At 43.1% G+C, this 25608-nt stretch overlaps 1 long non-coding RNA gene across 1 annotated transcript in view; it reads right to left on the minus strand.

Annotated features, from left to right (window-relative positions):
* Nucleotides 1-25608, minus strand: part of LOC135195997 (uncharacterized) — a 56997-nt gene that overhangs the window by 30729 nt on the left and 660 nt on the right. The window lies entirely within an intron of this gene.

Here is a 25608-nt window from a genome sequence, read left to right on the forward strand (position 1 = left end):
CATTATTATGTATCTTTGGCCATGTCTAGGGAAAAAGGTAATGTATGGCAATGTCACAAAGTTTTATTAGTGGATCTACTCTTTAATGTAAGTTGTTTTGGTTGTTGAATAATTGTTTTGTTTATTAAATATAAGTAAGATTGAAATTAAAATAAATTCCAATAGCTGCTAGATTGGGCAGGACTGGACGATTGTGCTTTTCCTCCCTTCGGAATGATAAGAGAGATCTTAAACAAGCTTCCATCACACCAGAATGTGACAATGACCCTAGTAGCGCCATTCTGGCCCAGGAAAGAGCAGTACCCGGACCTTCTCAATCTGCTGGTGGATTTACCAGACTACTTCCACATAATCCATCTCTTCTCAGATAACCCCATTACAACCGATACCACAAAGGTTGTCCGCTCTGGTCCTGACAGGATTCAGACTGTCAGGAACCTGGTCCAAGCAAAAGGGTTTCCGCGAAGGGCGTCAGAAGCTATTGCTAGCTGCTGAAGAAGCTCTTCTGCCGAGCTCTACCAGTCCCAGTGGAAAGTTTTAGGTCATGGTGCAGATGGCCTAACATCTCCTCTTCTGAAACATTTATAACAGAAATTGAGGAATTTTGTTATTTCTGAGGGACACCAAGAAGTTACATCAGTTTCCAAGCATAGAGGCCTCAACATTCGTCTTTAGTTCCTCCAAGATTCCAAGCATGAAGAAGTGGAGTGGAATTGGATGTAGTTTAGGGTGGCTCAACGGTCCCCAATTCGAACCATTGAGTTCGTCAACCATGAGAGACTTAACTAGGAAGACACTATTCCTAGTCGCCTTAGTCACAGCGGGCAGAGTAAGTGAGAGTCCACAAGGCTGAAGAAGTCTCCTTAGGAGGTGGCAGAAAACTCCCAAAGAGGGACCTTCTGTCGCATAAAACCTGTAGTTTTTATTTGCAACTTCGACTGAGGGAAGGCGAACGAAGCCTTGCCTGACTCCCTCTTCTTAGCAAGCCACTCTTCTCTTCTTTCAGTGCTTTCTTCGAGGACTGGTTCGGTAATCCCGAAGGCGTTGATCTCCTATCCTTCACAAACATCGACGGACGGGAATAAGGCGAAGCTGATTCAAAAAACAAAGTCCGTATACATCTGCAACAGGAACCTTAACAGACTAGAATAAGCAGAAGAGGGCTTCAAATCTTGGTCTTGAGTTCCTCTTCCGACAGGACGGCCGATACCCTGTCTTCCTCTTCCGTCTGGCTCGTTGTCTTCTTCAAAAAGACCATCAATTCTTGAAGTTGATGTTTAAAGGAACCCAAAGCAGAATCCTCTAGCAAGGGTTTGGTTTTTGCATCATCCTTAGGCGAAGACGAACTCGTGGCTGTCGTACGGCTCTTCTTTGAAAACGAACGACTGGGAGTTGAAACAACACGAGACGTATGAGGCGAACGAGTTGAAGCAGCTCGAGACGTATGAGGCGAACAAGTCAAAGCAGCTCGAGGCGAATGAGGCAAACGAGTCGAAGCAGATCGAGGTGAATGAAGCGAACGAGTCGAAACAGCTCAGGATGAATGAGGCGAAAAAGTCGAAATTCCTATCGACACACAACCAGGGTTGCTGTTTTGAGGAATTTCGTCCAGAAGTGTGGCTTTCTGGTGACATCTGGCAACTCCTCATGGCTTTTCCGACCACTGGCTACGGCACTGAATAAAGGGAATTTGACGGAGGAAAAATCTATTTCTGGGCAATGACCCGTGTCGCCCAGTGAAATGTATCCTTGATCCTCATTTCTAAGGCATAAATATTGCTATATATACCAGAGAAAAAAGAGAAACAATAGTGCCAGAATAATCTGGCTCGCTCACCTTTTAATAAAGGTGTCGGTATAGTAAAAGAGCGAGTGGAAACCACTACCAGAGGTCCCTTGCCAATTAGCTTCCTTCTCCGCCAAAATCCCCCGTCTACAAAGGAGCCGAACCAAAGCCCCGCTACCTGGTACTACTACAGTGAGCGTCTCTGGCGTCATTCCTGAAGATAGTACCCAAGCTTGGGGCAGACAGGGTGAGGAATGTGAAAAGAGGGTGGGATTTCACTGGGCGACACAAGTCATTGCCCAGAAATAGATTTTTCCTCCGTCAAAATCCCTTTTCTGGGCTCAGCCTGTGTCGCTCCGTGAAATAGTGCCAGAGAATTGGCCCCACCAAGCTTGGAAAGTTATACAAAACATATTAAAAATACTGAAAATGAGGTAAATCAAAACACAAGTAAGGTTAGTTGCTATAATATAGAACTTAAGATTACAATAGAGTGATAAAAATATATATAGAAATAATGCGTTTTAATAAACCTTAAATTAACTTAATATTAAGAATACAAAACCATAGTAACGGATATGGTAAGGGTGTTTAAAACAGATAAGGGAACTAAGCCCAAAAACAAGGTAACAATATCCCTAGTGAGGCAGGCAGAAGAGAAAGAGCTACAGAGAAAAGGTTTAGGAATTATATCAAGCAGTGTCAGGGGAAACTGTGTTTCCCGCTGCCACTGCAGAGAATTTGAGGTTTCTAAGGACTTCAAATAGTGGCGTTTAAATACTGTCGGAGATTTCCAGCCGATGTATTTCTTAAGATCGTCAAAGTTCATATGTTGAAAGTAACTGATTGAGGTGGCAACTGCTGTAACATCATGAGCCCTTGGAAAAGAGTCCGGGTTGGCTTGTTTTATGAAATACAAAATTTGTTGCCTAATTCCTTTTAAGGATAGTGTACCACCTTTCTCTCTAATAAATAATGGGCCTTAGGATATCAGGGTAGTCCTACTCAAGTAGGCTTTTAAGGAGTTGACTGGACACAATGACTGGTCCTGTGGAAGTGGTATGATTTTCCAAGGGGCCCACCTTTCTTGTGGATCTTCATTTTTGGCCAAAAAATCATGATCTGGAGAAAGGAGAAGTTCTCCTGAGGGAAGGAATTCGATGAGACCTGGATCTCTAGAAAGAGCCGACAGTTCTGAAATTCTTGCTCCTGAGGCCAAACTTATTAGGAATAACGTTTTCCTTAAAAGGGCTAAATATTCACAGGAGTCATTATCAATTTGCGAGGCCAATTTAAGGACATCATTTAAAAACCATGAGATTGACTTAGGTCTCTCAGAGAGTCTGAGTCTAGCACAAGCCTTTAGGATAGAGGAGAAATAGGAATCCATCAGATCTATATTAAAACCAAATTGAAAGATCTTTTTAAGAGCTGAGTTGGTAGTAGTTATTGTGCTTGCTGCTAGACCTTTCTCGAACAATGTCCTGTAGAAAGTTATGGCCAAATTAGTGGTCAAAGTTTGTGCGTTTGAACCTTCGAGGAACAAAGCCAGTTTTTTTATGGCCGAGTCATACTGATGCAATGTGGATTCCCTTTTATCAGATTCTAAGAATTTGATATTTTGGGGATCGATGTTAGCATCCCTTTGTGCCGCGAACTTCATAAAATCCATAAAGTTAAGGCTTTCTGAATTCTTGAGGAAGCGGACACAGTCCGCGTTTGTACTAACTGAGTCAGTTTGGGATTGGGAATCTGCTGAGGCCGGAGTCCCAATTCCAGAAGTAGGAGAAACCAATTGCTTTTGGGCCAGTTGGGGGCTACTAAGGCAACGAACGCGTCCTTTGAACGTCCTGAGCTTGTCCAGTACCTTCAGAAGAAGATTCACTGGAGGAAACAGATAAATCTTCTTCCACTTGTTCCAGTCCAGAGCCATAGCGTCCGTGGCATAGGCCAGAGGGTCCAGGTTGGGAGCCACATAGCAAGGGAGTTGGTGATTTGACTCCGTGGTGAAGAGGTCTACCTGAAGCCCCAGAACCTTGTGACAGATCCATTTGAATGACTCCTTGTCTAAGGTTCACTCCGACTTCAGCAGGGCGGAGCGTGATAGAGCATCTGCTACTACATTCCTTACCCCGGCTAGGTGGGTGGCTAACAGGTGCCATGTGAGCCAATCGTCCAGATAGGCCACTAACATTAATCCTTCCTTCCTCAATTCTTCGACGACAGCTTCCGCCAACTTTGTGAAGATTCTGGGTGCAATGTTGAACCCGAATGGCATCACCTTGAAGGAGTAAGCTATCCTTCCTAGTTTGAAGCCTAGAAAGGAGCGGAAGTGTCTTGCTATTGGTACATGATAGTAGGCATCTGTAAGATCTATAGAGGTTGTGACGGCCCCACGGGGAAGCAAGGTCCGTACCTGCGAAACGGTCAGCATCCTGAACTTGTCGCAAAGAATGAATGAGTTTAGATGGGACAAGTCTAGGATAATTCTCTGCTTTTCTGAGCCTTTCTTTGGCGCACTGAACAAGCGTCCTTGAAACTTTAAATTCTTGACCCTTGATACTACACCTTTGAAAAGAAGATCTTGGGTATGTTCTATCAATTCTGCTGTTGGTCTTTGATAGAAGCTGTTGGATGGAGGAGGACTTTGATGCCAACTCCATCCCAGACCTTTGGTTACAATGCTCTGAGCCCAAGGGCTGAACCCCCACCTTTGACGGAAGAGGTACAGCCTCCCTCATACCTTGGGACTCTCACTGTTGACTTGCTGATGGGCAGCCTCCGCGTGCTCCCCGGAAACCTCTGCCCCTGATGGTGGCCCTTCCGGCTCCTCTTTGACGGAAGGCACCTCTAGCCCGGCTACCTCTGGCGAACCTATTAAATGGCTGAAAGGCCTGAGCCTCAAAAGCAGAGTTATAGGCCAGCGAGACAGCAAAGGAGGTTGATGGCTGGGGCTGTTGAGGAGGTTGTGTCAGAAGCACATACTGCTGTTGCGGTTGTGCTTTTGATGCCACCTGTTGTGGTACTTGAGGTACCTGTACCAGAGCTTGTTGAAGTGCCTGGAAGGACTGGAATTTCCTAGGCCTCTTCTTTTGTCTAGGGTTGGATCCGATGGACTCGGGTTTACGTTTTGCAAAGAGACCCCACCGGACCTCAAGCTGATTCACTTTAGAGGCCTCATACAGTATATACCTCATTCACGACCGGAGTGGGGAAGAGGTCTGTGCCCCATATTGATGAGGATATGAGCTTATTTGGTTCATGGCGGATCGTGGCCTCCGCCAGAACGTGTTTCCTACAGTTCCTCCTTGCGATGAAAAAGTCATAAAAGTCGCACTGCATTGTATGCAGAAGCGACTTAGCCATGACCTTAAATAACGGCTCTTGTTCGTAAACAAGGGCCGTCATCTCCGCCCGTCATCTCCGCCATCGTCAAGGAGTTGAGGGACCTGCTGAGCCTAGTCAGGGCATCATACTCTGTTTGGATGAGCAAATCCGAGAGCCTGGGTAGTCTCTCACTGAACAAAGTAGTGCCACAGTCAGGCTTAAGCTTCCCTACAGTAAAGGTAGGGGCTGCATCCTCAAAGTAGTTCTCTGAGCCGGGAATTAGAAGAGAGGTCGGTTCCGTCTCCCGGAGCTGGGGCATAGGTTCATCTTTTAGAGCTGCCTGGTAGGTAGCTTCCACCACTTTACACCACTTTCATAGTAAGTGGAAGTGGCATACCTTCCACTGTAGTGAAGATGGTGAAGGGGCTCCTAAAAGCGGTAAGGCGAGTATTCTCACACTCCCACTCCGCTAAGCTCCGCAGCCAGGCTTGCTGAGCCTGCTCCCGGGGGAGAATGACAGTCTCCTTAGGGACCTTGTCTTCTCTCATCATGGCTGCGTCTGTTAAATGGATGTAGCCCATGAATGATGGTTGCAAGTTCTCGGGATAAAACTCGAAGTCTTCAATTCTCCGAGTTCCACAACCTTCAATTAAAAGCATCCCTTCTGAGAAGGGAGCGTGAAGAGCCACCCTCCAAGGGTTGTTTGGCTTAAATGTAGGGAGGTTCGAAGAGTCAGGCATAAGCGAGGGTAGGAACGCTTGGCCTGACTGGGGATGCCCTGCTGCCAAAGTATCCCGGATGCCCGTGATAGCTCCCTCTTGGGCCACGACCCTCTCTGTCAGGGATTGGATCAACTGCCCGGACGTCTCGACCGAAATGGAGAGTTGTAGAAACCCGGAAGCCTCGACCGAACTGGAGAGTTGTAGAAACATCTCCTGGAACTTGGTCTGTACCAAGTTCCCAACGACGTCGCCTACCTGCGCCAAGATATTGGAGGAGAAGGCTTCGGGGTTGAAGGAGGATGCAGGAGCTTTCTCCTTGCGAGGCTTATGCTTTGAAGACTTTGAAGAAGATGATGATGCCGCCTTCGTCCTGTCAGCCTCGGGATGGTGAGCCGATGGCTTAGAGACGGGAGAAGGGATCGACTTCTTAGGCAGGGCCTTCGTTTTAGGTTTGAAGCCTGAGGAAGACTTCACTTTGGGGATTGTCAGAGAAGACTTAGGCCTAAAGGACCTTTGCTTCTCCGAGAACCTCTGGAAAGAAGTAGAGGTTGAAGGAAGAGAAAGAGAAGGAGAAGGGCTCAAGGAAAGCCCCTGAGCCCCTACAGAATATGCCTCACTTACACCCTTACCGCTGCCCATGACGTCAACAGTCATGGGCTCCAGGTCCAAATTAAGGGCCGCGACTTCTCCCGCGACCTCCTCGGCGATGGCACCGTCCTCCTGGGGTGCGCCATGGCCTGAATGTCAGCGATGAGGGGGACAGCCACATCCAGCTCCACCACTGACCCCTTCTTGGCGCCGGGAAAAATAATGTCCGCCATGTCCTGGGCGAGGATGTAGGGGCGTCCATTGGGGGAGTTTCTCCCAAAGCCCCCGACCCAGGCTTTCAGGGAGGCCAGTGCTGCCGACCGGACACCTTCCAGGCCCTATAAAGGGTGTTAGTGTTAGAACTTACGACTAGAGATAGAATAAACTAGTATAAAAGGCAATTATTAGTAAGGAAACTCATTGTATCACAACAAGGGTAGTCTGAAATGAGACGTACCTCGGTGGAGGCTTCAGACACCAGGATGTAGCACGTGGAGCAGTTCTCGTGGTGCCACACAGTGTAGTCGTCCACCCTCACAGCGCACCCCTCGTGGGACCAGCATACCTCGTGGCCGCAGGGGTCCTGAAGTACTGCATTGCAGCCCTTCTCTTGACAACAGGTAACCCGTAAGTCGAATGATACATGAGTACCATTGAAAACCTCCGGAGAAGTTTAACAATTAATTATCAGACTGCTGCCGGAGTGGCTCCGGCATGCAGAATGTCTGTATATATATAAAGATACATATCTATGTATGTACATATTTAAAATAATACAGGATGGTAAGTGCCACCTTGTCGCAATTACTCCGGGGCCTGAATGTAAAACCTGATGTCACAAGCGGAACGTGAGAGCATGAATTTAACAACTCCGGTCGGGGCCGGAGTAAAAACTTCATAGAAATGACATTGTTATGATACAATAAAGTTTTATACATACTTACCTGGCAGATATATACATAGCTATTACTCCGTCGTCCCCGACAGAAATTCGAATTTCGCGGCACATGCGGCAGGTAGGTCAGGTGATCTACCCCCCCGCCGCTGGGTGGCGGGAATAGGAACCATACCCGTTTTCTAATTCATATTTTTTCTTCCAGCTGTCTCCTGAGGGGAGGCTGGGTGGGCCATTTAATTGTATATATCTGCCAGGTAAGTATGTATAAAACTTTATTGTATCATAACAATATCATTTTTATACATTCACGTTACCTGTCAGATATATACATAGCTGGTGGAGGGTAAAAGACAGCTATTACTGAATAGACAGGTAAACAACATACGTTGTAGGTAATAAATAAATAAAACCTTGGTTCCTATGTGTTTAGACGAAGGGTCGACTTCCTAGCTATTGCTAGTAGTCTGCTTCGTCTCAAAGAGCCTCAGCGAGGATGTGACCTATGGCTAAGAGTTCTTGTAGATCTGTCAATGGGGTCTTATCCACTTACTTGACAGAATCTAGTGGTCATTTGTCAATGGGGTCTTATCCACTTACATGACAATACACCAATGCCTATTGGCATAATTTAAGGAGCACAACACCGATCCCGATCACCTGATCCTAACACGAGGGTTTGTGCTTAGTTTGGAGAGAGCTATCCCCAAACTCGTTTCAAATAACCCCAGAAAATAATACACTTATGTTAAAAAAATAAAAAAATAAATAATTTTTTTTTTTTTTTTTTTTAATTCACTAGTTAAGGATCAGTGTCGTCTCCCTATCCCAGCAACGCATCCGTGGACACGTATAACAAAGAGAGAAGGATCTCTCATAGGCCCACTTGATCTCCTTTGTGCAAAGAGAAATCAACACAGAGTTGCATCTCCCGTTATTACAGCTAATATGTCTCTCAAGACATATTGTTATGGAAAGAACAAGAATTGTTAAAAGCTCGCACTTCAAGCGCTTTTAATTCTTAGCTGTTTGAAGGAATCATCAAGTTACTCAAGAAGTGCTTTAGAGATTCCACTGTTCCAAAGAAGACCAGGGCTTTCTTTGAAATAGATCTCTTCTGGATGAAGCCCAGAGCCTGGCTTGCGCCTGCCTGGCGCCTCACTCGTGCCTGGCTGTCGCCTCGCGCCTGGCTGGCGCTTCGCTTGCCTGGCGCCTCGCGTCTGGCTGGTTCCTCGCTTGCCTGGCGCCTCGCGTCTGGCTGGTTCCTCGCGCCTGGCTGACTTCTCCCCACTTGCTGGAGATTCGAGCTTGTTAAAGAGTCTCGATGAAAACTGGTGATGTCCACCTCGGACACTTTATTTGCCTGATTTATTCGCCTCTAGCGCATCTGCGCCAGATTGGAGGCCTACTCCTTCTCCTCATCAGACAATGACAGTGTTTATTTGGACTGTCTTGCTCTGGCGTCTTTACGCCTGTTTGGCATTTGGCGCCTGATTGGCGCTACATTGTCCGAAAGTCTGAACATCCACAATCGTTTATCAGGAGAATGGAAAAGGGTGGAAGAAATTCTTTCACTCTGAGCTTATGGCCTCCGTAACAAGGGGAGGTAATTTTAGTCAGCTACATCCAGTAGACGATAGGAAATCTAATAGTTCGAGAGACCAGTCTTCCTCCGAGGAGGATCATACTTGATACTTCCGTTGCTAATGAGCACTCTTCCTACATGTTGGTGAGTTCTCTTGTTGCAAAATCTTCCCTATCCTTGCACGAAGGCAGGGAAAGAGCCTGGAAGTCTAAGGAGATTCTGAGCTGAAATTGGGAGGATTCCCGATTTCTAGCTCTTTAAATATCTCTTCGAACCTTCTGGTTTTGTAGATGAGAACGTAAATACATTGCCTGGACAACGAATCCTTTATCTGAAAGCGTTGATCCAGGAATAAAAGGTTTTAGTTCTTTTGCCAAACATACCATGCTGGCAGGAACCCATTGCCTAGTCTTTCTAGAATTTGATTCCAGATTCCAAGCCCAAAATTTCACTCGTCCTTTTGGTCGTTTAGTACCAAGAGAAACATTGATGAGGAGCAGTTCCATCTTGTCAGAACATGGAATCTGAGGCCCAAATAGGATCCCATTGTAATTATAAGATCTCCTAGTTTTGTCGTATAGAGGTATTGTATAAGATCCCGAAGATCTTAATGCTCTGCTATCTCCAATTCCCTTTATAGAGACAGAGTATAGCCTTTTACTGCGTTCTTTGATAGCAGAAATATACAAAGGTGATTCTTCCCTCTGAAAGGGAAGAAAAAACCGCTATGTGGTTCACAGAGGTATCGGAAGAGGACAGTTTCCTCATTCCCTCTAGCACGATCTGCAGTAATTATATATCTTATTCATGACTACTGTCATTTACCTTGAAACATCCTCTCAATCATGTCCACTTCTGGTCAGTCTGCACGCAGACAGACTCAGAGTGGAGAGGTTGTTAAGGTCCATTTAAAATAGATGCTGAAAGAATATTCAGACTGTCTTGGAAAAGACTTCCAAAACTTGCTGTGAGAAGAACGTGACCTCTGTGAATCCAACCTCTCTAAGTCTAAAATGAGGCATAACGTATTATCCTCTCTTTCTTTGACGCCCTTTGTCTTACATTCTGTAAAGAGTTTATATTTTAGGGGAAAAAGACTAAATTTTATTCCCCTTTCTATAAAATAAAGATGGCGTAGATTGCTACCTCTCTCTTATATTCTTTCTTCCCGTCCTCGTGCCTGGGCAACGAGAGAATGGAAAATTCTATCATCGTTATTCAGCAAAACAACAAATTATTATTATCCTATTCTCCTAATAATTGATCCAGGATCGAGGAGAATCATTCAAGATTCCTATCCTAGGACATCAGGCCGTAATGTACGGTTCAAATACTTGAAAAAGCCTCTCACCCAATACTGAGAGCTCCTACGAGTCTTTTCCAGTACCAAAACATTACAAGGTCTCCCTTGTTATATGTTTACATAGGAGTAGGATAATATAAAATCCTGTTAATAACAATGAAAGAGGAGAAAGAGGAGCTGCATGGTTCAATGGACTAGCCGAAACGTGCAATAAAAAAGGGGTTGCCAAGGTCTTTCTAAAACCTGCACCCAGATTAACTTATGAGTCTGATATATTTTCTATCACTTGTCTCATAAGGTTGAGGAAAGCGAGAGACTTCTAAAGATATCGGTTCTCTTCACCATGTAAAGGTCTATAAAGCAGAAGAACCCACTTATCCTGACACGTACTACGTTCGCCTGTGCGATATCTAGAATAATTGTCAGTAGAGGGTTGATCTGGCAAAGAACGTTTCTCCCAAAACAACTCTTCTTGCCAGGAAAGAAGTCGCTCACGCGACCACTATATCACCTGACATGAGAAGTCTGTTCTTGTTAGAGACTTCCGCAATTTCAGTTAATCCTGACAAGGGCCACGGCCGCCTGTGCGACAACTTGTGTCCCTGTCAGGAAAAAACTGATCTTGTGTCAGTTCTCAAAGAGGAAACTCTTGGAAAGTCTATCTCCAAATACTGAGAAATTGGAGATCCTGATGTCTTGCGCCTCGCTCCTGGGAGGCGTCACGCTTCTGGCTGGCGTCTCGCGCCTCGCAGCGTCCTCGCGCTAGCCTGGCGCCTCGTTCCTGGGAGGCGTCACGCTTCTGGCTGGCGTCTCGCGCCTCACAGCGTCCTCGCGCTTGCCTGGCGCCTCACTCCTGGGAGGCGTCACGCTTCTGGCTGGCGTCTCGCGCCTCGCAGGGTCCTCGCGCTTGCCTGGCGCCTCGCTCCTGGGAGGCGTCACGCTTCTGGCCCATTACTTGCAACCGTGGTCAGGAAATCTCGAAATCAAAATAAGAAGAGGTGCTGTAAGAATCCTATAATTTTACAGTACTTCCATAGTTGGATTTTTTTTCTCAATTTTCCTCTAATTCGAGTATATCGGAAGGGGAATTATTCTTTCCTCGGTTAATTCTTCCGTATCCCCCCCCCTTTTTTTTCCTGAACGAGAAATATTTTGGCTGGTGCTCTTGGCTTATTGCACCAGGCTGGCGCCTCCTACTAATTATCTTTATGTTATGTGCCAGAACATCTGTGTCTTTATGGTACCCGACATCCTTTCATATGTTAATTCCGTTCTTATTATGAAAAACTATTATATACGTAGTATAATCCATTCAGGGAAACCATTTCCCACTAAAAGAATGTTTCCCATTCGACTCATACAACTTCTGCGCAATATCCGATTCTAAATACGGTTGTGTCGTTTCTCGAAAGACTTAACCATAGCGTAGTCTTGAAGTGAATCTCTATTACATCTCTCTTCTCACTAAGTATGTACTCTAATAAGACATGCTTTCGTAAGTATGAGTGCATTAAATAATATAATGTTCTGCTGCATTAGAATCCTTTAATCATGTTATCTACGGTAAACAGCATTGAAAGGTTGTAATATCTTTCTTATTGAAAGCTTCCTAACAAAAGGCAGACAATATTTATTTATGACAGCTTCAGTATTCCCTCAATCCTAGGCTAAGACCACGATTGTAGGGAAGAGATACGGTTAGTTATCCCATTCCGCAGGAGAGAGAGCTGTTACCGACGCTCACGACTGAGAACAACATGGTACTGCCGCTGGTCTCTCTCTCAATTCAAAGCGAAAGCAGTCTTCGAAAGCCGACTGGCCTTCCCTTTCCAGAGTTGCCAGTTACTCCATTAAATAAAGGAATCTTATAGAATTATTATCGAGCTTCAGGAAGTTTTATATAAGCATAATTAAGCGAACGAGACTTCGACAAGTCTAGAAACTAAATAGGTGTCGTCTAAACAATCCTTTTAAACAATTTCTTCCTAGGAAAGTCAAAAAAGGGTACTGGTAATTCATGGAAACCTCTTCTAACATGAAGAAAAATGTTTCTATCCTACTCTCAATTCACCAATAAAGATATGCTTCTCCGATCACTTCTCGAAGACACTAAAGCATCATATAACTCATACTCTAGCGTAATAGAATACTCTATAATACTGTTACATTAAGGTAAACTGTATTAATTTAGGAAATTTTGTAAGGATTTCACTTGACCATTATAGCATAAATTTCGGTATGTGAGTATGCCTTGCCATACCGTAGTCCTAAGGCGATTTGTCCTAAGCATGGTAGGAGCTAGAAGCTTAAAAGTCATACATATATGCTTTATCACTCAACGAGATCCATATAATTCATTCGATTGACAAATAATCTAAATCGTTCTAATCAGAATAGATCTATATCTAAAAATGCACCGATGGGGAATCTTATGTTGAAATAACAATTTCATACCCCCATGGGATAGCGTTCTCGTCTAGTTGCGAAAAAATGTTCGAACAATGACTTTATCACAAATGTTATCGAATGATCTCTAATATTAGAAGGCGCTAAATCGTCGCCTGATTCGAAAGATGGATCGATTAAAGTCATTCTCATTTTGAATAATTCTACCAGAAGGTATTATACGAGGATCTTCGTCAAATTCATTCATTCGAAGTTCTCCTATCCATCATGGAACAGTAGGCATAAAATGGGAGAAACACTGTTTTAGGATGCCTTTCCAATGGCTATCCCTGGCAGTCTGGGACGCTCTACAGAACCTGCCGAGGGGACGCCTGACCGGTGGGGATTCTCTGAAACCTCCTTATGGTTTTCGACATTCCTTCTCCTCTGGGCTTGTGAGCTTGGAAGAGGTCTAGACCTGAGAGCGAGACAGAGCCGATCAGACGCACCCTCCATTATAATGGGGGAACACTATATTCACTTCTTACGTTCTAAGAGTTCGCATTTGAACTATATCCAAAGTCTACAATTTGCAAATATGATATTGTAGATTCTGCGGAGTAAGAAGGTGATGAGGATGCAACAACTACTAGTACTGTTACTACTATAATTGCTCGTTAACACAAGAGCTAATAAAGCTTCTAAAGGATAGTTACTTTTCTGACTTCCCCAACTAGGAAGAAAGATATACATTTCTCAATCAAATCTAGCACTTATTTGTATTAATGAATAAATATAAGTAATTCCCTTTCATGAAAGTATAAGTAATTCACTTTCGTGAAAGTGCATGAGTGTCTACCGAAAACTTTGGTAGTTACACGTCACTAATCTTCGAAATTTTCGAAGTTAATATCATCAAAAAGTTAACAAAAGCATATGCCGAACCAAAGATCCATTACTTCCCTGTAAAAGTTAGCCCAGACGATCGATGGCGATGAAACACGAAAATCCATCAGGAGGAACTGCAAACGTTGTTTACATTCCAAGCGACAGAAAAAAATAGGAATTAGAAAACGGGTATGGTTCCTATTCCCGCCTCCCAGCGGCGGGGGGTAGATCACCTGACCTACCTGCCGCGTGTGCCGCGAAATTCGAATTTCTGTCGGGGACGACGGAGTAATAGCTATGTATATATCTGACAGGTAAGTTGAATGTATAAAATTATGAATTGAGGCATACTCGGTGCCGGGAGTAACATTAAAGCGATCATGGGGGAAGAGTGCTGAGACTAGGTGACAAAAACCTGGCGGAGTGGGAACTCCGTCGTAAAAGACATAATATATGTGTATATGTGTGTGTGCTATGGAAAGGGATATCATATATATACATAAAATAAAACAACTATCACTAAAATAGAGCTCCACGATAAGGCTGGAGTCTTAAGTCTGAAAATCCCTAGCTCAAGGTCAGGGCCAGCGTTAGCCGGGGTCTGAGACCGCCGGAGCGGGTAGGAGGGTGACAGACGTGAGGGGGGGTGGAGGGAGTAGTCATACGCAGGGTGAAAGGGAGGAAGTCCCGGCCTCCCATGCCTAGAGGCCCACCTTAGTGATGGAGGGAGGGGGAGGGACGAGTCCCTAAACCCTGTAGACACGCGGCTTGGTACGATACGCCTGAGCACCGAGTGTGTCCCCCTCCGTCCCCAAGGACACTCCCCCCCTTACCTAAGTAGACTCGGATAGGCTAGCTGGGTAGCGAGCGAGTTGTCACCGCACCGAGGTGGGTGATCGGGTAGGTAGGGGGGAAGAGGGGGAGGGAGGTGGGAGGTCGGTAACAGGGTGGCTCGTACGTGATCAACTGGAAACCTTCTCAGCCGGGTGAACAAACACGCGGTGTGAAAAGACCAGTCGATGAGGAAAGGCCTATAGGCTAACTCAAGCCGCAACCATAGCACACGAATAAAATCAATAAAATATCAATAATGAGATAGCTAACTAGCCTAACACGGGGTGGAAAGATGAAATAACAAAATGGAAGAGAGAAAGAAATGTCCTGAATGGCTAGGCTAATTGCAAATCTGACGATTTGGGTGTGTTAGCCTGGCGTTCACGCGGCTAGTCAGTATACCGTACCGAAAGAATCGAGGGCAGGCGACTAGGGAGCAGAAGGGCAAATATGAAGGGACAAGGTCCCAACGAAGGATGAGGAATTTAACTCCTAACAACAGTGAATCGAGATCTGACTAGGCTAGGCTAAGATCCGAAACATGCGGTCGGAGCGATACAACCCCCGTGAAGGGCTAGAATGAATAAAATCAAGCAAACTGCATTAAATGATAATAAAAAATATATACAAGGGAAAATACTGCTAAACATTGTATGTCCAGATGGCATAGGAGACCAAAAGGAGCATGAGAGACCGCCATGTGGTCGGCGAGTCGGGAGAAGGCGGCGCGGGAACAATGATGCTCCCGCTACCTCACTTCTAAGACTCAAAAAACGATGTAGATCTTTATAATGAGATCTAAAACCTTAAAAGCAGTACTTAACTTGGATGCAGAAGCTTGAGCCATCTTGGATCAGGGAAAAAATTCCAAACGAAAGCGAAATCACTACACAAAGCAAAAATGCGTGCGATGCTAACGATGCTATCGAAAGGAATGTCGCCAGAGACGCTCACTGTAGTAGTAGCGGGTAGCGGGGCTTTGGTTTGGCTCCTCTGTAGACGGGGAATTTTGGCGGAAAAGGAAGCTAATTGGCAAGGGACCTCTGGTAGTGGTTTCCACTCGCTCTTTTACTATACCGACACCTTTACTAAAAGGTGAGTGAGCCAGATTATTCTGGCACTATTGTTTCTCTTTTTTCTCTGGTATATACAGGTATTCTCCTACTTACGATGGGGTTAGGTTCCGAAAAACCCATCGTAAGTTGAGAAAATTGTATCTCAGATATAGCCTAGCCTACACTAAGTTAATCAGTACCATATAGGCTAGGCTATATACACATATATGGAAGATTAGCCTACACTACACAGTATACCTATACATATATGGTATAGTAATTATTAATATCAGCTAATTCGGGTGTTTCAATGCAGATTGACTTATAATAATTAAGTATAAAAAGAAATTTAATAATAAGAACAAGGATCAGACTGTAGCGTAAAGGGTACTCACCAAGATTTGGTCCGTTGTCAGCATACGTGATCGGTGTCAGGCTGTTCATGGCTACTATAACTAAAGATCGGAAGAGGAGGAGGATGATAAAGCAGCAGGATCATCATTTCGCTCTTCCTCAGATAGAATTTCTTCTTCTGTTAGTTCAGGTGTCTCGAGGAAACAACTGTTCCGAGACGTACAGGATCGAGTCTCAAGTGAGGGGGTAGGGCTGGGGGAAGCTGAATGCACTGGAATCGTTCTCTTGAAGAACAAATCCATTGTAGGTTGCACAGTGCGTTTTTTTCGTTCTTCATAAATTAATCGGTAACATGCAACACTGTCTTGATGAGCCCTCTGAACTTTGGCAAACCGTTCCACGTCCCCATCCATTTCACTTAAAAGTTTCAGTCCTTGATCAAATAAAGCAAACGCCTCTGCCAGTTTTGTAGTCGTAAACGTTCGCTCCGGCTCTTTTATTTCTTCTTCCTCTTCTGCTTTTTTTTCTCTTCTGCAAGTGCAATTAAATCCTCTGCCGTTAGCTCTACATCTTGCGCATCTATAAGTTCTTGGATATCTTCCTCGTCAATTTCTAAATCTAAACTTTTCCCAAGTATCAAGATCTTTTTATTGATTTCCACTTCTTCATTCTGATCAAAACCTTTAAACTAGTTCACATACACTTTCAGCAGATTTTTCCAGACCTTAATCATACACTCTTTCTTTACCTCCTTCCACGCCCTTCCAATGTTCATAATGGAGTTAAGAACACTAAATTCTTTCCAGAAAGTTCTGAGATCTTTCTCCTCGTTATCCGTAGCCTGAACAGCCTGCGCAAACGTGTTCCGAAGATAATACGCCTTGAACGTAGCCATAGCACCCTGATCCATTGGTTGTATGAGAGAAGTTGTGTTTGGTGGCAGAAACACAACTTTTACATTCTCGTTAATATCTCCGATGTGCTGAAGGTGGCCAGGAGCATTGTCGAGAATCAGAAGAATTTTGAAGGGGATGTTATTTTTCCTACAATTATCTTTCACTTCCGGAATGAAGCAATGAACGAACCAGTCCTCGAACAATATTGCAGTCATCCAAGCTTTTTTATTATGACGGTAATGCACAGGAAGTGTATGCTTGTCGATGCTTTTTAAAGCCCTTGGATTTTCTGAGTGATAAATCATAAAGGGCTTAAGTTTATACCCAGCCACATTTCCCCCAAGCAGAAGAGTCAATCGATCCTTGTATGCCTTAAACCCGGGCATCGCCGTTGCTTCTTTGTGGATGTAGGACCGTTGTGACATACGTTTCCAATAAAGTCCGGTTTCGTCAACATTAAAGATTTGCTCTGGCAAGTAGCCTTCATTAACGACGATCTCGTGTAAAACATCCTTAAATTTAGCGGCTCCGTCGGCATCAGCGCTTGCTGCTTCACCGCTAATTTTCACACTGTGAAAATTATGGCGGTTCTTGAAACAACGAAACCATCCATCACTTGCTGCAAAACTTTTGTTGTGGTTATCATCATAATTCTTCTTTAGTTCTTCAAAAAGCATGCGTGCCTCTGTCTGAATGGTTAAGAGGGTGAGCGGCATACGCTTTTGTATTTGATCCTCCATCCACGTGACCAGTAACTGCTCCATTTCTTCCAAAGGCCCTATCCTCCTCTTTGATATAACCGTTGAATGAACTGAAGCAGATGCCTTTACAGCATCCATTACGCGTTTCTTGTCCTTGAGGATGGTGGATACCGTCGATTGCGATAAACGTTCGTCACGTGCGATAACCATGACTGCCTTTCCCGCTTCACGCTGGTTTATTATCTTCAGTTTCTGCTCCAAAGTGATAGATTGCCTCTTTCTTTTTTGCACTACCAGCAGGACACCTATTTGTTTGTTTGGCAGACAGTTTTTTTGTTTTAATTTACGGTACTTGAAAAAAAAACTCAAAAATCACAAACGAACACTGACCTAATCCTACTTGGTTCAAAACGAGCGCAAGTGAGGTCGAACTCATTGCCGCTGTACCTACGCCAGCCTCTCGCTCTCGGGCCAACATATCGTAACGCGTAGTACGCTGCTGCCAGCGCTCGCTGTGCGCGAAATTTAAAAATACGCATTTCCAACTTTTTTTTTTTTTTAGTATTAATTGTTAACCCCATCGTAACATCGAATTATCGTAAAACGGATTATCGTAACTCGAGCACTACCTGTATAGCAATATTTATGCCTTACAAATGAGGATCAAGGATACATTTCACGGAGCGACACGGGCTGAGCCCACAAATGAAATTCTTCATTTGCCTTTATGTAGAAAAAACGGAACCACTGCACACAACAAATCCAATGATGCGAGGCAGTCTCACAAGTGTGTGAATGTAACGCACCTGAATGTCTGACTCCGTCCGAAGATATGCTATCCGAAGAGGACTGACGATCCTCCCCGAAAATCTGGACCGGAGTCGTGGCTGTCGTACGGTTCTTCTTCGAAAACAAAGACTGGGAGTCGAAACCACACGAGACGTATGAGGCGAACGAGTCAAAGCAGTTCGAGGCGAATGAAGCGAACGAGTCGAAACAGCTTGAGCCGAATGAGGTGAACGAGTCAAAACTCCTACCGATACATGAGACGAGTCAGCCACGTAAGCGTGTGAGCGCTGTAACGCACAGGAGCATATGAGTCTAACGAGTTGAAACTCCTACCGATACACAACGAGGCGAGTCAGACTCGCAAGCGCGGGAGCGCTGTAACGCACGTGAGCGTATGAGTCGAACGAGTCGAAACAGCTCAAGACGAATGAGGCGAACGAGTCGAAACTCCTACCGATACACAACGAGGCGAGTCAGTCTCAAAAGCGCGCGAGCGGTCTTAACAGGTGGCGACATCCCTCTTGTACGCTGGGCATGTCTCTTCAAAGGACGCGACACTAAATCACTCCACACTTTTTGCCTCGACACAAGTGACTGCACTTGCGAGTCGGACGACAACTGCACGTCACTGATATCTACGCCTTCCCAGCGGCGTTTCCTGGGCACTTGCGAGTCGACTATGTCGACGGAGTCGTCGACTGATCGTGGGCAAACTCCCAGTCTCCCTTCAACCTCCGGTATGTCTTCTCCCGGGAGCTGGGGAGTATGACAGTGACCTTTGTCTAGGAGAACAGGGGGAAAGGACAGCCGCCTCCTTGGACATGACACTGACACTGACACTTGGCCTAACACTGGCCTTATCGATTGACTCTTTACGAACGCACCTCTAACATGGAAATGGTGTTGGGATCGGAAACATGGGATACCTGGTCTGGAGTAAATGGTACTGAAGTTGGAGGACTATCAAAAAGTGAAAAATTAGATAAAATTGGAGAAGATAGTGACGGTTTGCTCGCCTCTAAAGGCATGGAAGTTGTCTCTACTCTAGTTTTACTACACGCTCTAAGCGCTGCTTCCTTCTCCTATCTTTGTCCATTTTATCCAAATGGGCTTGAAAAGTCTTCCAACCTTGTTCAACTAAACTACGGCACTCATCACAAGTTAATTCCTTGCTACAGCGCTGCAGCACTGACCCCCACAACAACACATTTTGGAGTGCAGATCGTAACAAAGTTTAGCTAATCTAGATTTGCAGCCACTGCTGCAAAACCTAACTGAAGAAGAACTAGCATCAGACATCTTCAAACTTTTTAATAACTAGGCAGCTAACTGATGAAGCAAAAAAGCCAACCAAGAAATTGTACATCGCCAAAAAGAAAAAATCCACAATGGCGACGAAAGTCGACTGCAACAACAAACCACCGGTGTTACCCTGTGGCCGGCAGAAAACGAATTGAAGTCTAAAGCTCAGCAGTACCAGGTATTCCTGAAAGTGGGCGGGATCTGTATACCTACACAGATGATGGCAGTGCTGCTAACGCTGCCAGGAATTTGAATTTTCGACTGCCAGGTAAGAAAGCGTACAGCTAGTGTAATTGTTTGGCAAGTCATTTATGTGAAATATATAATTTTCATAACAAAATTAATTAAAATTCAAATTACGCTTAGCTAACTAACCCATTAGGACTGTCTTTGTGGTCACCTGTTTTCCCAGTTGGAATGTAAATAACTGAGTCAGAATCCTTCTTGACCACCCACTAAGATGTGGGGAGGCTGGGTGGGTATCCATTTTAACAGTAGGTAAGTAGTATCCAATTAATCAATTTTATCCTGAAAATTACCATGATATATTTAGAATGAATCTCACCTACTGTTACAGTTAGCTGACTACAACACTGAATGATGATGGTGGATTAGTGCAGCCTTAGAAACAATTTTCAGCCAAGCAAAATATGACTAATTTTTAATTAATTTGTATTTTCCATAGCTAACAAATCTGAGGTCTTAACATTAGGATAAATCTTCTGGCACCTGGCATCAACTACGTACTACATCCATATTTTCAAATACTATACATACAGTAATGTATGTCACTTTCATCTTTGGTCATAGATTAAAAAATATCAGAAACATAGAATTAATAGGTTACTGGTGCGTTTGTAGCCAAATCTACCCCTATCCTCAAAGACAGATCAGATTTAGACTAGTAATAGGAGGCTAATCATCTTGGGAAATAATTTTACAAGTCTGTGTAGTGACAGGATAGAACTAAGAGCTTGTCCTGTCAAAAATACCACAAAAAGCATTATGCTTCATCTGACTAAAATTTGTTCTGACCCTATACATACTCCAGCTCTGTATTTCAAAATTAACATATAAGGATATTTCAGATTAAGATGCGGTCCTCAGTATTGCCACAGTGTTCAGTTGGTATTCAGTGATGAATACCAACTAATCTAGTTGGTTTAGTATCATTTATGATGCCTTAGTCAAGTACTATAAGTCACTGGTTTGACCCTACAAGTCACTGGTTTGACCAAAGGATATTTTATGAGTACATAGTCCACACAAACCAATTTCTTTATATGCAGACTGTAAAGTAATAGCACTAACAGTTTAACATTCTAAATTTGAACATCCATCAAAAACATAACTGACAACAAATGTCAAGCTTTAAAAACAAATCAGTTGCAGAAATTTTAAGAATGAAATTCAGAACATGAAACCCAGACATTATAATTCATAATGACAAATCCTCTGAGCCAATCTGTGAAGGATAAGTACACTGGGTCAGTGGTTAGGTTAAATTACTTGAAATATAATAAGAAATGATAGGTACACATTCACATAGGGGTTACATTAGTTACAAAGAGGATGTAGCTAAGGAAAAGTGCTGGTAAAGACAATGAAACAGACTCCATTCTGGTCACAATAGACTGACCAGGACAATATCACAAGCTACCACTGGTGTTGAAGAGATTGGAAGAGAGTGAAGGACATGTTAAGTGTTATTATTTATGTGAAAATGACTCCTTGGGTGGTAAGACAGCCATGAGTAACGGTCGATTGAGTCCAAAAAGCTCTATCAGTAAAGAGTATGGTTTAGATAAACAGAGTGAAAAGTTTCATACAAAAAAGGGGCCCCTGTTTAGGTACACCTTCGGCTAACACTAGACATTTCATTCTTCCCTTCAGGCACACCAAAGACTTCAGTTGTCTGAGCAATGGGAGGAGGGGGAGGGGGGTATAAAAGGAGGACAACAAAGGTGACCTGAAAGCAACCTGGGGCAAAATGTCTAGAGATCTTACTTAAAAAGGAAATCCTCAAAGACCCAAGTGTGACCTTACACAGGGTACTAATTCCGAAAGCAGCTAAGATTTGTCAACAAAAATGACAGGTTCAGAGTTTAGTTCCAATGAGCACTAACAGTAGGGATTGACTGAAACAGAGACCACAAAGTGGCCCATACACTTCACACCTCTGTAATATATACTGCTTATCTACTGTAACAAAAAAAAAAAGTTCCACCTCATTATTTTTTTTTATTAGCTACAACTTTGCAGTTGCAAGGTGTGTGACATGACATCCTCACTTGACAGGAGCCAAAGAAAGTGCTTGGTGACAGCATGTTATCATCACCAAGTTTCAATGTCCATTTTCATATTACACAGATAAATACTCCTACATAAAGACAATGGTTTGTATTTCTGTAGGAAAAACCTTTCTCTTGTTCACTTATCAGTGGTGTGACCTATATGAAGAAACTAAAACTTTTCGTGATTACTAATAGTAAAACTTCTAATTTCAGGTTTTACTTAAATTCGTGTTTGAAGAAGAGGTGGGGGAAGTGGTGAAAGGTAAAAGGGAGGCAAAGAAGAGATTTGAAGAGTCACAGCTGCAGGAGGACAGAGAAAGATTAAGAGAAAGAAACAAAGAAGTAAAAAGGGTGGTAGCTCAAGCTAAGGCAAGGACATATGAAGAGGTTTATAATGAACTGGAAACCAAGGAAGGGTTGAGTAAGATGCTCAAACTGTCAAAAGTAAGAAATAAAAGAACAAAGGACATCACCCATATTAAGCAAATGAAAGATAGGAATGGTTACTGTCGTAAAAAAGGAAGAAGACATCCTGAAAAGATGGAAAGAGTATTTCGAACAACTGCTAAATGAAGAAAATGAAAGACTTGTAAGAGAGGATGGACAGTAAACATGGGAATGGTAATGGGGATATCTAGGATGAAGTGATACGAGCCTTAAAAAAGAATGAGAAATGGGAAGGCAACAGGACCTGACTTAATCCCAGTCGAAGTTTGGAAAGCCTTAGGAGAGGAAGGGGTAGACATCTTGTATGATCTGATGGTAAAAATATTCGAACAGGAAAAGATACCAGAAGAATGGCGGGAAAGCATATTGATACCTATATTTAAAGGTAAAGGTGATGTCCAGGAATGCAGTAATTATAGAGGTATAAAACTAATGTCTCACACGTTGAAGATTTTGGAAAGAATCATAGATAGCAGGCTGAGAGAGGAAGTTAGAATAGGGAAGGAACAGTTAGGATTTATGAAGGGAAGCGGGACAACGGATGGAATATTTTGCATAAGGCAGCTAATGGAGAAATTCAGAGAAAAACAACGAGACCTGCATCTGGTATTCATAGACCTTGAAAGGCCTATGACAGAGTGCCAAGGCAAGAAATATGGAGATGTTTGAGGGAGAAGATGGTGCCGGAAAAGTATGTCAGAATTATTCAGGAGATGTACAGGAATGTGTATACTAGAGTGAGGAGTAGTGTTGGTGAGACGGATGGATTTGAGATAGGAGTTGGATTACACCAGGGGTCAGCACTTAGCCCATTCATCTTCAACATCGTGATGGATGTAATGACCAGGGATGTTAGAGAAGCAGTGCCATGGTGCATAGTATACGCGGATGACATTGTGTTGTGTTCAGAGGGGAAGGAGGAGTTGGAGGGGAGGTTGGAGAGGTGGAGAGCAGCACTTGAGGAGAGAGGAATGAGAATAAGCAGATCAAAAACCGAATATATGTGTTCTAGTATTACTGAGGACGGTGGAAGTAGCATAAGATTGGGTGGGGAAGAAATAAAGAAAGTACAGAAGTTCAAGTACTTAGGGTCCGTATTGGAGGATAGTGGAAGCATGGACCAAGAGGTGAGACACCGAATTCAGGCAGGATGGAATAATTGGAGGTCTGCATCAGGGGTACTCTGTGACAAGAAGGTCCCTCTGAAATTGAAAGGAAAGTTCCATAGGACGGTGGTCAGACCAGCAATGTTATATGGAACAGAAACGGCAAGTATGAGGAAAACAGAGGAGAAGAAGATGGATGTAGCAGAAATGAGAATGTTGAGATGGATGTCGGGAGTAACAAGATAGGATTAGAAATGAGTATATAAGAGGATCAACAAAGGTAGCTGAAATATCGAAGAAAATACAGGAAGGAAGGCTTCGATGGTATGGACACCTGTTACGAAGGGAGGAACGTCATGTTGGAAGACATACGATGGAAATGGAAGTGCAGGGTAGGAAGGAAGGAAGAAGGGAAGACCAAGAAAGAGATGGCGTGATTGTGTAAGGGAAGATATGGAATTGAAAGGTATAAATGAGAACGAGGCACAAGACAGAAATCGATGGAGACGACTCATTCGTAATGGCGACCCCATATAAAAATGGGTTTAAGCTAGGAAGAAGAAGAAGAACTTAAATTCGTGTTTCAATTCGGAAGACATTTTGCATTTCATTGCAATTTTTGCATTGTTGGAAATCTGTTTAACTCCAATTACCCTTCTATGGCTCACAAAGTACATGGAAATATATCTAACTACAAATAGCCCTCTAAGGCTCACAAATTACAATGTGCACTTACGCATGTGGTCTATAGTGCTCATGTCAAAGATGGATCCATCAGCTTTTAGTTAACCTAATCAAGACTAAAACTTAACATGTGAATCAATATAATAATGTGAAAAAGTATACCCTACCTACAACCATAAATACTGTACCTTTCAGAGAATATAAAACTGTCATTACTGAATTTGGTCTTTGAACAAGTGATTTACCTCCAAATATTATAATCAAGTTCCTTATAGTGAAATGTCTCATATGACAATAATAATCTGCACATTTTCACTGGAAATAAGTACAGTCCAGTCCCGAATTATGTGATTCCCTTTTATGTGGTCGCTAGTTCTCAAAAATTGATTTTCTGTATCTGCGAAGCCGTTCAAATTCTGCGAGTCACGCACCACAAAACATATCAAATCTATTGTCTTTTCAAGTAATTTAGATGTGGGGGGTTTTGCTGGTATCTAAGAAGAAGGGGTGAGGGGAATGCTTGGAGGAAAAAACTATTATTCCTACAAGGAGGAATGCGAGAGAAAGATTTCCTGCTCAGCCATTAGCCAAGACGGAAGGCTCTGCCTCACGCTTTTGTGACGTCATAGCGTAGTGTGTGAATTATCATCGCCATACATATTATTCAAATCATTCGATCTAAACTTTTCAAGAAACTGTCATTTCATGTTGAATTTTGAATTTTTATAATTTCTTTTTAAGAAATTGTCATTTCATATCAAATTTTGAATTTTTGAGAGAGAGAGAGAGAGAGAGAGAGAGAGAGAGAGAGAGAGAGAGAGAGAGAGAGAGAGAGAGAGAGAGAGAGAATCGTTCGATCCAAACTTTTCAAGAAACTGTCATTTCATGTTGAATGTTGAATTTTTACCATTTCTTTTTAAGAAATTGTAATTTCATATCAAATTTTGAATTTTCATCAGTTCTTTTACTATCGTAGTATAAATTTATATGAAAACAATTACATAGTGAACGTGCCGGACAAATAAACAGACAGGCGCTTGTAACCAGGTTTGTTAGGCCTAACGGGAGTGAAGACATGCATGATCTGCTAGTCCCCGAAACCTCAAATGGTTCACAAAGCCTTCCTTCAGCAGAAGAACTCTTCACTGAGGATGAAATAGAGGAGTTTGAAGGTTTTTTGGCAGAGGATAGGTAGAGGAAATTCCATCCAAATGGTTTTTTTAAAGGAAATGACTATCGTACAGTACACTTGCACCCAATTGTGGCATTGTTTACGTGTGGGAGTTTTAACCATCATGTGTGTAATTTAAACTTTTTCAAATTATTAAAACCTTTTTAATGTTTTATTTATCAATAAGAACAATTTCATATTAAAAAAAATTACAGTATAGTACATAAAAAGTACTGAAAATGGGTAGTATGAAAAAGTTTGACTGGTTAAGTTGCCATTTGCCTTGGCCCTGATGGAATTATTCCCATAAGGTACGTGCTTCGAAATCTACAAATTTCCAATTCTGTGAGACCATGGATCAACCAAATTCTTGCATAACTGGGGACTGTACTGTATTTAAAAAACAAATGCACATCATAAGCTCTGTAGATTTTTCATAACAATCTATAACCTCATTTTGAAAACACATACATTACCCTGATAACTATCTAAACAT

This window comes from Macrobrachium nipponense, chromosome 17 (assembly GCF_015104395.2).
Source record: "Macrobrachium nipponense isolate FS-2020 chromosome 17, ASM1510439v2, whole genome shotgun sequence".
Classification (NCBI taxonomy): domain Eukaryota; kingdom Metazoa; phylum Arthropoda; class Malacostraca; order Decapoda; family Palaemonidae; genus Macrobrachium; species Macrobrachium nipponense.